The sequence below is a fragment of the Petromyzon marinus genome, chromosome 53, assembly GCF_048934315.1.
Source record: "Petromyzon marinus isolate PM22_M1 ecotype Great Lakes invasive population chromosome 53, UKy_Petmar_22M1.pri1.0, whole genome shotgun sequence".
Taxonomy (NCBI): Eukaryota; Metazoa; Chordata; class Hyperoartia; order Petromyzontiformes; family Petromyzontidae; genus Petromyzon; species Petromyzon marinus.
The window spans coordinates 7,210,604-7,224,922 of NC_133719.1; positions in this window are offsets into that span (position 1 = coordinate 7,210,604).

A 14,319-nucleotide genomic window follows, 5' to 3' on the forward strand; every position below is an offset into this window, starting at 1 on the left:
ACGTCGTGTGGATGATGGGTGTGTAAAAAAAAACACAACACACACACATTCGCTTATTTGTTTTACGTGGAGGGGACAGCTATGGGAAGAAAATATAATTACCGTTTGCCTATTTAATTGCTTTGCTTCGTGACACACGTTCCACACGATCCCCGCCTCCCACGTGATCTGACAGTCGCAACATTGTGCGGCGTTTTCCGTGAGACCGCGCCACCCTGTGGCTTGGCGTTGAACATCGCCTCGTGAACGCGGCATCGAAAACTGGGAAAAGTTTCACGAAAGGTCATCGTGGTGCAGCGGGAGCGATGCGTGATGCAGATCGACAATTGGACAATGCAGCTGTCACCCAGCGTAGTGACGAATTCGGCACGGCCTGGGAATCGAGATTCGATTGCAGGGCTGACACCCTCGGTTTCAGTCACCGCAGGTTCTCAAGCGCAGCGACTTGATGGTCTCAAGTCTGGCCATCAAGCTCGGACGAGGATCAAACTCGCTCGTAATATTAAAAAAAACGAGAAGCCTTCTTTCATCTTGGTTGACAGCCAGGGATTTGCACCTAGGGCGATCAGTGGTTGTTGACTCAACGTTTCCATCATAAGCTCGACTGCCAGAAAGACAATTTTAAGGATTAAAGCGTCGTACGAGCGTTGTGGGCGGTTGCTGCTGTGTAATGTTTAACGTAGTGGATCGATCCTCCTGGCGGCATTTGAAACAATGGAGCAAAGTTTCTTGAGTTCCTCCCCCTCCTCTTCCCACAGCCCTCGTTCAACCAGCAACGTGAAATGGGAATGTCGCAGTTGAGCGGGTGGGCAGGTCACGTGTGCGGTGGGGTAAAACGTGTGGATGCTTCCACCTCTTTCCATGACGTCTTGCCATGGCGAAATAGTCCATAGTAGAGGGGTTTTTTTTGTCGGGTGAGATCGCGTAAATATATAAATGCGTCGTTAAAACCCGCCAACACCCGACACAGCCAACTAGTAAGGGTTGTCACGTAAACAGAACGTCGTGCCAATTCGTCACTAGTACAGCACACCGTGTGTTGGAGAGCCAAGCCACAACATTTACAACCTTGAGTACGACGTTTCGCCAGTAATTACAACTAGCTTCATCAGCCAGATTTGTGGAGAAGTCAAACTGTTTCGTTCCTTATGATGAAATCGGTCACATTTTTTTTTATTTTGCCAGGGTAAGGCCCGCTGAACCGTGCAGATCTTTCTCAGAAGCGACCTGGCCATCACAAATGAGAGCTCAACGAAGTGGCTTATTATCACGTGAATAAGTAATATTCAAAAACACTTAAAAAAAACACGCTTTAATGAAATGTACCGTACTCGTAATGGCAAAACTCCACGACTCCAGGAAGTGGCCCCGAAGCTTTCCACAACGTAAGGGGACCGTGGTGATTTACAGCCAACGTCAGTTGAGCGTGGACAATTAGACCCAAAGCCGAAACATAACATATTAAAAATATGGTTGAATTTTTTTTTAAATGATAGAATATAGTGTTGTCATCAGTGAGACATAAGTATACCAAGTTTGCAGTCGATACCACATTGGGACGCGGTTAAAATTGAGTTACACGATTTGAGGATACGACAACAACAACAACAGACAGAGTGAGTTAAATAAAAGCGTGTGCAATAAAATGTTCTAGCAGCCAAATACTCTAAACGCACGTTGATCCTCATTGTGGAAGGAAAAACCAGGAGGACCCACGTGACCACGGGGAGAACGTGCAAACCTCCAGAGTCGGGAATCGAACCCAGGGCCCTCTGTATACCAGGCGAGGTAGTTAACATCTCGCTACTGCGGCACCCTCTCGAGAGGGGCTCTCCAGAGTTCCCGCTAGTGGAGGCATTTCAGCCAGCAGTGGAGCGAGCAAGCAATTTCAGGGCCGCACCTTTACCTTTCCACGAATACCGTATCACAACTACGTTACAATAAAACAAAAACACTCATAGAAAAAAGAATAACTGATGTTTTCACATTCAAATTGCATATTCGCAAATTTATACTGGTAGGAACCTCCTGGTTACACCCGCTCACAGGGGATTATTGTGTCCGTCCGTCCGTCGTGCATCCAAAAATGGGAGGGGTGGGGCTGGGTGGAGAGGGGAGGGTGGGGAGGGGCTGGGGGGGGGAGAGTGGGGAGGGGCTGGGTGGGGAGGGTGGGGCTGGGTGGGGGTTTGGGATGGGTGGGGCTGGGTGGGGAGGGGCCGTTCACCCCGTGGTGCCCTTATAAAACTCAACGTTTAACCTACTCACGCCGGCTTGTGCCCGCCCTCACAGTCGGGCATATTTGCGGAATACACCACGTGGTGCCGCCGTTGTTGACCCTGGCCATTGACCGAGCAACCCAACGTTCCTACCAGCTCCCTCCGCAGGAATGTGTTTTTCAGTTTTGAATTTCAGCAGTGGAGTACTGGCCAACTTGGGAGGTTCTAGAATGAGTGTAGTACAACCCCCACATTTACTTCTGCGCGGGTCATCGTGGGGCCTATTTGTAGATTGTTTTTTTTGGTGGAGTGCTTTTGCTTATAATAATGGGCGAACCAAGCAAGCATCGTTTGTTTTAACAGGCCTGACTGTGCCGATGAATGCTGATGTATACCAGGCGAGGTTTGCGACCCAGCAAACCTCACCTTTACACCAGCCAGAAGTGGCTGCAGTAAAGGTTAAGAACCGCTTCTTTAGAGGGTCGCAGTCATCGCTTCGAACGTCGACCGACCGCCAACCGGAGTGGAACATTTGCTGCAGGAGTCTGCCCATCAAGACGGGGCTGCGCGGTCCACAAAGTTGACAGCCGCCTGCCTCGAACCGAGCGCTTGATCGCCGGGAGGCCGGTCTCGTCGAAGCAACGTCGACGCTTTCTGACGAAGGTCGAACCACCATCGGATGCCGCCGGAGCGATGTCTGCTTTGAGATTCAAACGGAGAAGCGAGAAAGGGGCCGCGCACGGAAGGGAGAAGACGCGTAGGGTTAATGGCATCATCCGAACTGTGCAGAAAAGCGAGCGGGGAGCTTTGGCAGGGCGCGTCACGGGCACAAGGGACCCACGATGACCTACGGGTCAAGAGTGGTAATGGAGTGGCAGTCAAGGAGTGGAACGCGTCCCGAGAGCGCGTGCACATGGGAGACGGAGCGATGGAAACACCTCCACGTGAGGTTATTCGGTGGATTATTACATCGCTGTGTGAATGAGGGATGGTGGCCACTTGGGGAGGACTTCATTGCAGCAGTGGCTGACGATGACGACGACGCAAGTGCTTTGATTAATTCAGCGCCCACACCATGACCTATTAAAACCCACGAACGTTATTTAATCGCCCTTCGTAGGCCACGCTGACGGAAATATGAAGCTGGGTGGTTTCCTGAATGTTTTGGAGTCATCCGTGCAAGGGCGGAATTGCTTTCTCGTGCCAAGGTTCAATTGCCGGGAATCTAGTTGCGACATCTCTCCTCTTCGACCGACGCGTTGACCGCTTCGAAATCGAAAATCGTTAGGGAAATGAGCGACTTATCATCATGAGCGTCATCATCAGCCACTCGGTTAGTCCACCGCTGGACGAAGGCCACTCCACTCCGCACTCCAGCCTGGTCCAGTAGCTGGGACTGCTGCCCCTATCACTGATCCACTCAGGGGCAGTGTCACTGCGCGCCAGCCTGGTCCAGTAGCTGGGACTGCTGCCCCTATCACTGATCCACTCAGGGGCAGTGTCACTGCGCTCCAGCCTGGTCCAGTAGCTGGGACTGCTGCCCCTATCACTGATCCCCTCAGTAGCAGTGACACTGCGCTGCAGCCAGGTCCAGTAGCTGGGACTGCTGCCCCTATCACTGATCCACTCAGGGGCAGTGTCACTGTCCTCCAGCCTGGTCCAGTAGCTGGGACTGCTGCCCCTATCACTGATCCACTCAGGGGCAGAGTCACTGTGCTGCAGCCTGGTCCAGTAGCTGGGACTGCTGCCCCTATCACTGATCCACTCAGGGGCAGAGTCACTGTGCTGCAGCCTGGTCCAGTAGCTGGGACTGCTGCCCCCATCACAGATCCACTCAGGGGCAGTGTCACTGTCCTCCAGCCTGGTCCAGTAGCTGGGACTGCTGCCCCTATCACTGATCCACTCAGGGGCAGTGTCACTGCGCGCCAGCCTGGTCCAGTAGCTGGGACTGCTGCCCCCATCACTGATCCACTCACAACGTTTAACAATTTGAGTACGAGGTGTCGCCGGTAATTATAAGCAGCCTCACGAGGCGACAGCGAGAATTCTGTGAAATCACTGGGACACCAATCCCCTGGCTCACCCATTTTGCCGAACATTCTGCCACCGAATGTGTCCGCAGAGACACCCCAAACTGCAAAGGGAGTTATACACCTTGTTCTTGCCAACGACATCAATCGGCGGGCGAGATGGCAGGATGCGTTGGGAACAAGATATGGGGGCAGTCAGTGTAAGTCTGTGGATCTCTACGCGGGTCTACTACGTGTCTGTATATCAGTGCCTGTGTTGTAGTAGTCAGGCATGTTGTTGTCTTTGAACGTGAGCCACGAGCCCGTTTTGTCTCCGCAACGTTGCGCTGACGTTCCCCACGCGGACATTTGACATTTCTCCTGCACGGTATCCGTGCCGCAGCCCATGGAAATCTTTGGCGGGGTGAGAAACAGTGCCGGATTCTCCTAAGTAGCATAAATATCTACATATGTAGTAGCTACGGGCGCCGCACTTTCAAGAGCCCCGCGCTAAATACTTTCAAGCTATCAATTCCGGTTCAGTGATTCTGCACTTGCTCTCTTACTATAGTACTATACCGCCTTGAATTTTTATGAACGACTGGGTGTTTAATGTTAGCGATTTGTCGTATTATCTGGCTGTATAGCAAATGAAAAAATACAGTTACTTTACTATGCAAGTAAAAAATGTATGTGTTTTAATATTTACGTGTTTTTTAAAAAAAATTAGGGTCCCTTTAAAACATATGCCACAGACACCGCACTAGCTTCATCCGGTACTGGGTGAGAACCGCTGTCGTAAGCAAGAAAAAAAACGCCCCCTCCCCCCCCCACAACCCATCCCTTAAAAAATAAGCCGTCAAAATAACAAACCCAACCAAAAAAAACCGTACTAATTGAGAAACGCTATCAATAAATCAGTGCAATTCCACCGGAAATCACGCGGCTGTGGCCCTTGTGAATGCTGCTGATAGCGCGCGTTGGCCGGAGTGTGCGCGCCTCTGCCATGGAGTGTGGAACAGACGCCTCGAGTTTGGGGGCGAGCAAATGCTCCGTGCTATTTTTAGCCGCTGGCATTTTGGAGAAGTGGGGAGCTCCGCGGAGCCGGCTTGGGCACAGTGACGCAAGTGGAATCGCGCTGATAGCCACCGCCGCGGATGCACATTACGTGCGTGTGCCCGCATGGGATTCGTGGCGTTATTGGTGGGGTGTGGTGGCAGAGACACACGCGCGCACTGCACTGCGCTACGATTCGCAGTGGAAAGCCAATCATTTAAATAATGAGAATCAGGGCTTGATTTTGGGTCGGTGACCCGGATAATGTTTCCGCGCTCGGCATGCCACATCCAGTTTACCTCTTGTAGCCACAGCCATAAAGGAGAATAATATTGGACGCATTTCATTTACGAGTCAGCGGTAAACTGGAGTAGAAGGCATGCGATTAGTAGCCACAGCCATAGTGAGTCACCTCCAGTCTACCAGCGCAGTTGATTGACTACGGCTGACGCTGACGATGATGAATCTATACAAACGTTTGACCTCTAGGGCCAATAACTAGGACCCACAACTAACAGAGGGTCCTTGCCTATAAACTTCCTGATGTTTACCAGCACTGGTTCAAGAAAAGCGTGCCTGCTGATGAGCCACTGAAGGTCGAAATCGGTCCAGTTTTTTCTTGCGTCGAACCAAATGTCGCTGAAATTGTGCGCTCTCAGAAGGCGGCGTGGCTGATGGACGTGATTGTCATTTTGTTTACATGTGGACGAACAGCTATGCGATGGGAGGCGTGCATTGTCTGCCAATTCACTTGAAGGTGCATTCATCGCTGTAGGAGCATATTTGTGCGAGTGGGCGCTTGTCTGGCTCAGCTTGCGTCCGCACGTGTGTTTGTGTCACCCGCATCACAAGCGCTTGTGTGCGCAATGCCATCGCTATGCGTTCTAAGAAGCTTTGCCGTAAAAAATAAAAAAACCCAGGTGAGAATCCTCAGAGCTCTGTGATCTTTGGAAACAAGAAACCCCCCATGCGCACGAGTAAATATATATTTTTAAAATTCACAATTTTATTTACAAATAAATTGGGGATAATCATACATGGGGATGGAACCGTTTAAAAATTGCACGCAAAAATGATGCAGAGGAAGAACTGCATTGTGGTCCTCTAGTCAGTCGCCGTCGAATAAAATGTCATCAAGTGTGACCGACCTTTGTTCAAGTTTATTTTATGTTGATCAAAGACACGAGGGCCCCACAATGCAGTTCTTCAGGAACTGCTGATGGTTCATGCAAAAATCACTCGGTCGAGTGATTTCTGTCCATGTGTTTTTTTGTTAGCGCTGCTTGAAACTTATGGCTTTGCTACCCGCGTTGTTGTTGTTATGATGATAATGGGTTTTCTTTCCATTTAGAGATCATTGATTATAACTGTGTAACAATTTTTTTGTTCCTGGGTAGTAAGTGTTATTTTCTAATTGCTTACGCCTCAAAAATATAGCAAATGGCTATTATTATTCCCCACAAACTTTGCTGTTGTGACCAGGACAGTTAAATTTTGAAATTTACCTATTGTCAACGAGAAAACGTGGTGTGCATTTGTGTCATTCCTTCACATAAAGTCCTGGCCACAAAAGCAAAGTTTGTGGGGAATAATAGCCATTTGCTATACTTTTGAGGCATAAGCAATTAGAAAAGAACACTTACTACCCAGGAGCAAAAATCGTGTTACATAGTGAATTATGAATGGGCGACAATGGCGAAGCGGGTTAACGCATTGCACGACAGGACCAGTGAGCTTCTCGGTCATGGCAAGCGTCAGACAAGAGCGTTGTCTCGACCAGTGCAGGGTGCTGCCCCATTCAGCAATCCTCACTGACCGGCAGCGCGGTAAAGTGTGGTCACAAACAACCCCCAATGATCGTCTCACACACACACCACACACCAAGGCCGTAATCATAATAAATATTGAAGGGGGACACATCCCAAACAATATTCAAATATGCTTAAAATGTCCCCCCCCCCCAATATATTGCTGTAAAATAGATTTCTGTTTATATTATTGTGGTTATGGTTGTACTTTATTGATCGCTAATCTCTGCTATTACCTACAATGAAACAAAAAATGGTAAAAAAAAAACAGAGCAATGTAATACAATACACTATTAGACATTATTGTAAAAAAACAAAAGTCCATCCTATGTGTAAGTGAATTTTGTAATATTTTAGGCAGGAAATTCGTTTTCAAATGTAGATTTTTTCTGGGGGGGGGGGGGGGGGGAGACACCCCCAGACCCCCTGGAAGATTTGGTCCCCCCCAATGTTGACTCTATGGCTACGGCCTTGCCACACACACAACACACAACACACACCACACACACACACCACACACACACACCACACACACACACCACACACAGTGGAGATGCTTTAATCTCGGAGTGACATCACACGCCGCCGATGTCATTCGTGGCCATGGATTAAGACTCAGGTGGCCGGGTTCGTAGCGCAGTTCCACTGCTTCACCCACGTGGGGGAAAAAAAACGCCAATGTGTGTGTTTTAATGCTTGGAAGAGCGAATTAACATTGAATACGATGGTCTATAGAGCAGTGGTTCTTCACCTGGTGTGCACGCACCCCCTGGGGGTGCGAGATGCCCTTTCTGGGGGTGCGAGACATGGCCAGATCTTTTTTTAGAAGGTAAATCATGGAAAACACAAGTTAAGAACGGGCAAGTAAGTACAACAACAACTTTGTTTCATCAAACCCAATGTATTTATTAAACCTGTTTTTTACGATTGAGAAACCAAAGGGGTGCAATGGCTGCAGTGAAGGTTGAGAACGACTGGTCTATAGGATCGTGCCATTGTGCAATGATCAGCGAGCGCACTAGCCAGGGCAGCGGGCAAGAGCAAGCGATTGCGGGATCGTAATACGGTCGGCCGGGCGTGGTGCTGGCCACCCAGCACCTCGTGTGCCGTGCCGACCGCCATAGGTACTATTCGCTAACAGCACTTGCCCCAGCAGTCTGTTACAGGCTACACGGGGGATCTTTATCGTCGTATGCGATGCCGGTAGACATTGTGATGTGATGAGTTCATGAAGAGAGAGCAGGGCCACCATCATCACCACCACCACCACCAGCCAACCACGGCACGGTGACCAACATGGCATGCCTGTGAAATGTGTCACACATCCCTTGCTCCCTCACTCCCATGCGTCTCCCTCCGCCCTCTGCCCCCCCCCCCAGCGAAGGCTACGGGTTTCTCTTCCGGCGGATGACTCAGCCGTGGGCGATGCAGCCCCCCACCCCCAGGTTGACTCACGCCGCACGCCGCGCGAGCAACAGAGAGAGAGAGGTTCGACCAATCTGGGTGGTATTTGGAGTGGCCCCAAAGCCGCTCCAGACACACACAAAAAAATATTTAATCCGACTTCCCTCCACCAGGAGAAGTCGTGGCGGCCGAAAGGGAGGAACGCGCGTTTTGTGCCACCACGCTGAACCAACAACAGCAACAACAACCGCCATTCGCCACGGCTCTTGTGCCAGGCTAGGTGCACGCTTAACCGGCCACCCACCCACGCACACCTCCAACACACACAATTCCATCTTCTCAGCGCCAGGGAACATTTCCTGCCATTGTTAGCAAGAGCATTGGAAATATCACGGGACATTTTTTTTGTATCGCCAGGATCAAAGTATGAAGAATAAGAGTAGGTTTTTTTTACCCTTTCTGGCAAATCAAACAGGGGGTGTCAAGATGTTCAAACACCACGTAGATACACACTCTGTGGTTCTTTCGGTAAAGTCACGTAGGTAGAAATTTTTTATAGATCGCGACGTTTCTATCGCAACAACCGTCTGCAGGTGAGAGAATCAGACTGCTGTGGACGAGGCGTTGCGTTGGTTTAGAGTAAAGCAGATAAAGGACTTTTGTTATAAGGGGCCGTCCATAAATGACGTCACGTACCTGGGGGGGGGGGGGTGGTGAGACATTTGTGACGATGTGTGACGATGGAGGGGGGGGCGGGTTTGAGGAATGTGACGTCACATCAAAATGCGCAACTTTATATAAATATAGACAACACGTTCTACTTAATTAAATAGAAATGTTAATAAATGTTTTCTCCGACAACATCAGAGTGCAGCGCGACATTAAATACGCACTACAATGACAATAGTTTAAAGCGATTTAAAGCATGTTTTATATATTTTTTGGCGGGGAGGGTGGGGGTGGCAGAGCTTTGTGACGTCATATTTGAGGGGGGGGGGGGGTCTGACTTTTTGTGACGCCGTGTGACGAGTCAAAAATCTTCCAAAATCGCGTGACGTCATTTAGTGCTTTTGCCGGGACGTGCCGAGTGAGGTGGGCGCACACTCCGACTCGCTCATCCCACCACGGCGTCGCCTTGCTTGCGGGCGTAACCCGTCCACACTGCTGGCTGTCGGGACGGACGCGGTATCAACGGTAAATCACACGCTTGGGATTCCTCAAATCATTAAGCAAGGATTCCAAGCAGGCTTCGCGACCGGGGCTGCTTCGTTTAGACGGCGTTGCCAGGTGTCACACTCTCCGTGTGACACACTCTCCGTGTGTCACACTCTCCGTGTGACACACTCTCCGTGTGTCACACTCTCCGTGTGACACCGAGATTGGATTTGCATCACGAGCTGCGGTGCTGCGAAGCGCCGCGCAGTCACCAACTCATCCCTCTCCATTGTTGTTTCACGCCACCCACTCTTATTGAGCACGTCCAGTGCCGAATGAGCGTAGTAGCACAAGTAGCTACATGTGTAGTAGTAGCCTACATGTGTAGTAGCTAGTAGTGCATGTAGTAGCTACTACATATGCAACTGCTACACATGTAGCTACATGTGTAGTAGCTACATGTGTAGTAGTAGCTACATGTGTAGTAGCTACATGTGTAGTAGTAGCTACATGTGTAGTAGCTACATGTGTAGTAGTTACACGTGTAGTAGTAGCTACATGTGTAGTAGCCACATGTGTAGTAGCTACATGTGTAGTAGCTACATATGTAGTAGCTACATAGTAGTAGCTACACATGTAGTAGCTACACGTGTAGTAGCTACATATGTAGTAGCTACATATGCAGTAGTAGCTACATGTAGTAGCTACATGTGTATTAGTAGCTACATGTGTAGTAGCTACACGTGTAGTAGCTACACGTGTAGTAGTAGCTACATGTTTAGTAGCTACATGTGTAGTAGCTACATGTAGTAGCTACATGTGTAGTAGCTACATGTGTAGTAGCTACACGTGTAGTAGTAGCTACATGTGTAGTAGCTACATATGTAGTAGCTACATATGTAGTAGTAGCTACATGTAGTAGCTACATGTGTAGTAGTAGCTACATGTGTAGTAGCTGCATGTGTGGTAGCTACATGTGTAGTAGCTACACGTGTAGTAGTAGCTACATGTTTAGTAGCTACATGTGTAGTAGCTACATGTAGTAGCTACATGTGTAGTAGTAGCTACACGTGTAGTAGTAGCTACATGTTTAGTAGCTACATGTGTAGTAGCTACATATGTAGTAGCTACATATGTAGTAGCTACATGTGTAGTAGTAGCTACATGTGTAGTAGTAGCTACATGTGTAGTAGCTACATGTATAGTAGCTGCATGTGTAGTAGCTACATGTGTAGTAGCTACTACACATGTGCAGTAGCTACATGTGTAGTAGCTAAATTTGTAGTAGCTAAATTTGTAGTAGCTACATGTGTAGTAGCTGCATGTGTAGTAGCTACATGTGTAGTAGCTGCATGTGTAGTAGCTACATGTGTAGTAGCTACATGTGTAGTAGCTACTACATGTGTAGTGTCACACTCTCCGTGTGACACACTCTGTGTAGTAGCTGCGTGTGTAGTAGCTACATGTGTAGTAGCTACTACATTTGTAGTAGCTACTACATGTGTGGTAGCTGCATGTGTAGTAGCTACATGTGTAGTAGCTGCATGTGTAGTAGCTACATGTGTAGTAGCTATCACATGTGTAGTAGCTACTACATATGTAGTAGCTACTACACATGTGGTAGTAGCTACTACATATGTAGTAGCTACTACCACATGTGTAGTAGCTACGGGCCCCGCATTTTCAAGGGCCCCGCGCTAAATGCTTTCAAGCTATCAATTCCGGTTCAGTGATTCTGCACTCGCTCTATTACTATAGTACTATACCGCCTTCAATTTTTTATGAACGACTGGTTGTTTAAGGTTAGCGATTTGTCGAATTATCTGGCTGCATAGTAAATACAAAAAATACAATTACTTTACTATGCAAGTTAAACATTTGTGTTTTAATATTTACGTGTTTTTTTTATTTAGGGCCCCTTCATATCTATGCTACAGGACCCACACTCACCCCTCTGCCTTTTTGTTTCACGCCACCCACTGTTATTGAGCACGTCCAGTGCCGAATGAGCGTAGTAGCACAAGTAGCTACATGTGTAGTAGTAGCCTACATGTGTAGTAGCTAGTAGTACATGTAGTAGCTACTACATATGCAACTGCTACACATGTAGCTACTACACAAGTAGCTACATGTGTAGTAGTAGCTACATGTGTAGTAGTAGCTACATGTGTAGTAGCTACAGGTGCAGTAGCTACAGGTGCAGTAGCTACATGTGTAGTAGTAGCTACATGTGTAGTAGCTACATGTGTAGTAGTAGCTACATGTGTAGTAGTAGCTACACGTGTAGTAGCTACACATGTAGTAGCTACATGTGTAGTAGTAGCTACATGTGCAGTAGCTACATGTGCAGTAGCTACATGTCTAGTAGCTGCATGTCTAGTAGCTACATATGTAGTAGCTACATGTGTAGTAGCTACATGTGCAGTAGCTACATGTCTAGTAGCTGCATGTGTAGTAGCTACATGTGTAGTAGCTACATGTGTAGTAGCTACTACATGTGCAGTAGTTGCGTGTGTAGTAGCTACATGTGTAGTAGTTACATGTGTAGTAGCTGCATGTGTAGTAGTAGCTACATGTGTAGTAGTAGCTACACGTGTAGTAGTAGCTACATGTGTAGTAGTAGCTACATGTGTAGTAGCTACATATGTAGTAGCTACATATGTAGTAGTAGCTACATGTAGTAGCTACATGTGTAGTAGTAGCTACATGTGTAGTAGCTGCATGTGTGGTAGCTACATGTGTAGTAGCTACACGTGTAGTAGTAGCTACATGTTTAGTAGCTACATGTGTAGTAGCTACATGTAGTAGCTACATGTGTAGTAGTAGCTACACGTGTAGTAGTAGCTACATGTTTAGTAGCTACATGTGTAGTAGCTACATATGTAGTAGCTACATATGTAGTAGCTACATGTGTAGTAGTAGCTACATGTGTAGTAGTAGCTACATGTGTAGTAGCTACATGTATAGTAGCTGCATGTGTAGTAGCTACATGTGTAGTAGCTACTACACATGTGCAGTAGCTACATGTGTAGTAGCTAAATTTGTAGTAGCTAAATTTGTAGTAGCTACATGTGTAGTAGCTGCATGTGTAGTAGCTACATGTGTAGTAGCTGCATGTGTAGTAGCTACATGTGTAGTAGCTACATGTGTAGTAGCTACTACATGTGTAGTAGCTGCGTGTGTAGTAGCTACATGTGTAGTAGCTACTACATTTGTAGTAGCTACTACATGTGTGGTAGCTGCATGTGTAGTAGCTACATGTGTAGTAGCTGCATGTGTAGTAGCTACATGTGTAGTAGCTATCACATGTGTAGTAGCTACTACATATGTAGTAGCTACTACACATGTGGTAGTAGCTACTACATATGTAGTAGCTACTACCACATGTGTAGTAGCTACGGGCCCCGCATTTTCAAGGGCCCCGCGCTAAATGCTTTCAAGCTATCAATTCCGGTTCAGTGATTCTGCACTCGCTCTATTACTATAGTACTATACCGCCTTCAATTTTTTATGAACGACTGGTTGTTTAAGGTTAGCGATTTGTCGAATTATCTGGCTGCATAGTATCTATGCTACAGGACCCACACTCACCCCTCTGCCTTTTTGTTTCACGCCACCCACTGTTATTGAGCACGTCCAGTGCCGAATGAGCGTAGTAGCACAAGTAGCTACATGTGTAGTAGTAGCCTACATGTGTAGTAGCTAGTAGTACATGTAGTAGCTACTACATATGCAACTGCTACACATGTAGCTACTACACAAGTAGCTACATGTGTAGTAGTAGCTACATGTGTAGTAGTAGCTACATGTGTAGTAGTAGCTACATGTGTAGTAGTAGCTACATGTGTAGTAGCTACAGGTGCAGTAGCTACAGGTGCAGTAGCTACATGTGTAGTAGTAGCTACATGTGTAGTAGCTACATGTGTAGTAGTAGCTACATGTGTAGTAGTAGCTACACGTGTAGTAGCTACACATGTACATGTGTAGTAGTAGCTACATGTGCAGTAGCTACATGTGCAGTAGCTACATGTCTAGTAGCTGCATGTCTAGTAGCTACATATGTAGTAGCTACATGTGTAGTAGCTACATGTGCAGTAGCTACATGTCTAGTAGCTGCATGTGTAGTAGCTACATGTGTAGTAGCTACATGTGTAGTAGCTACTACATGTGCAGTAGTTGCGTGTGTAGTAGCTACATGTGTAGTAGTTACATGTGTAGTAGCTGCATGTGTAGTAGTAGCTACATGTGTAGTAGTAGCTACATTTGTAGTAGCTACTACATGTGTAGTAGTAGCTACATGTGTAGTAGCTGCATGTGTAGTAGCTACATGTGTAGTAGCTACGGGCCCCGCACTTTCAAGGGCCCCGCGCTAAATGCTTTCAAGCTATCAATTCCGGTTCAGTGATTCTGCACTTGCTCTATTACTACAGTACTATACCGCCTTCATTTTTTTTATGAACGACTGGGTATTTAAGGTTAGCGATCTGTCGTATCATCTGGCTGCATAGCAAATACAAAAAATACAATTACTTTTCTATGCAAGTTAAACATTTGTGTTTTAATATTTACGTGTTTTTTTATTTAGTGCCCCTTCATAAATATGCTACAGGCCCCACAATAGCTTCATCCGGCACTAAGCACGTCGCATTTAATAAATTATGGGGTCAAGAT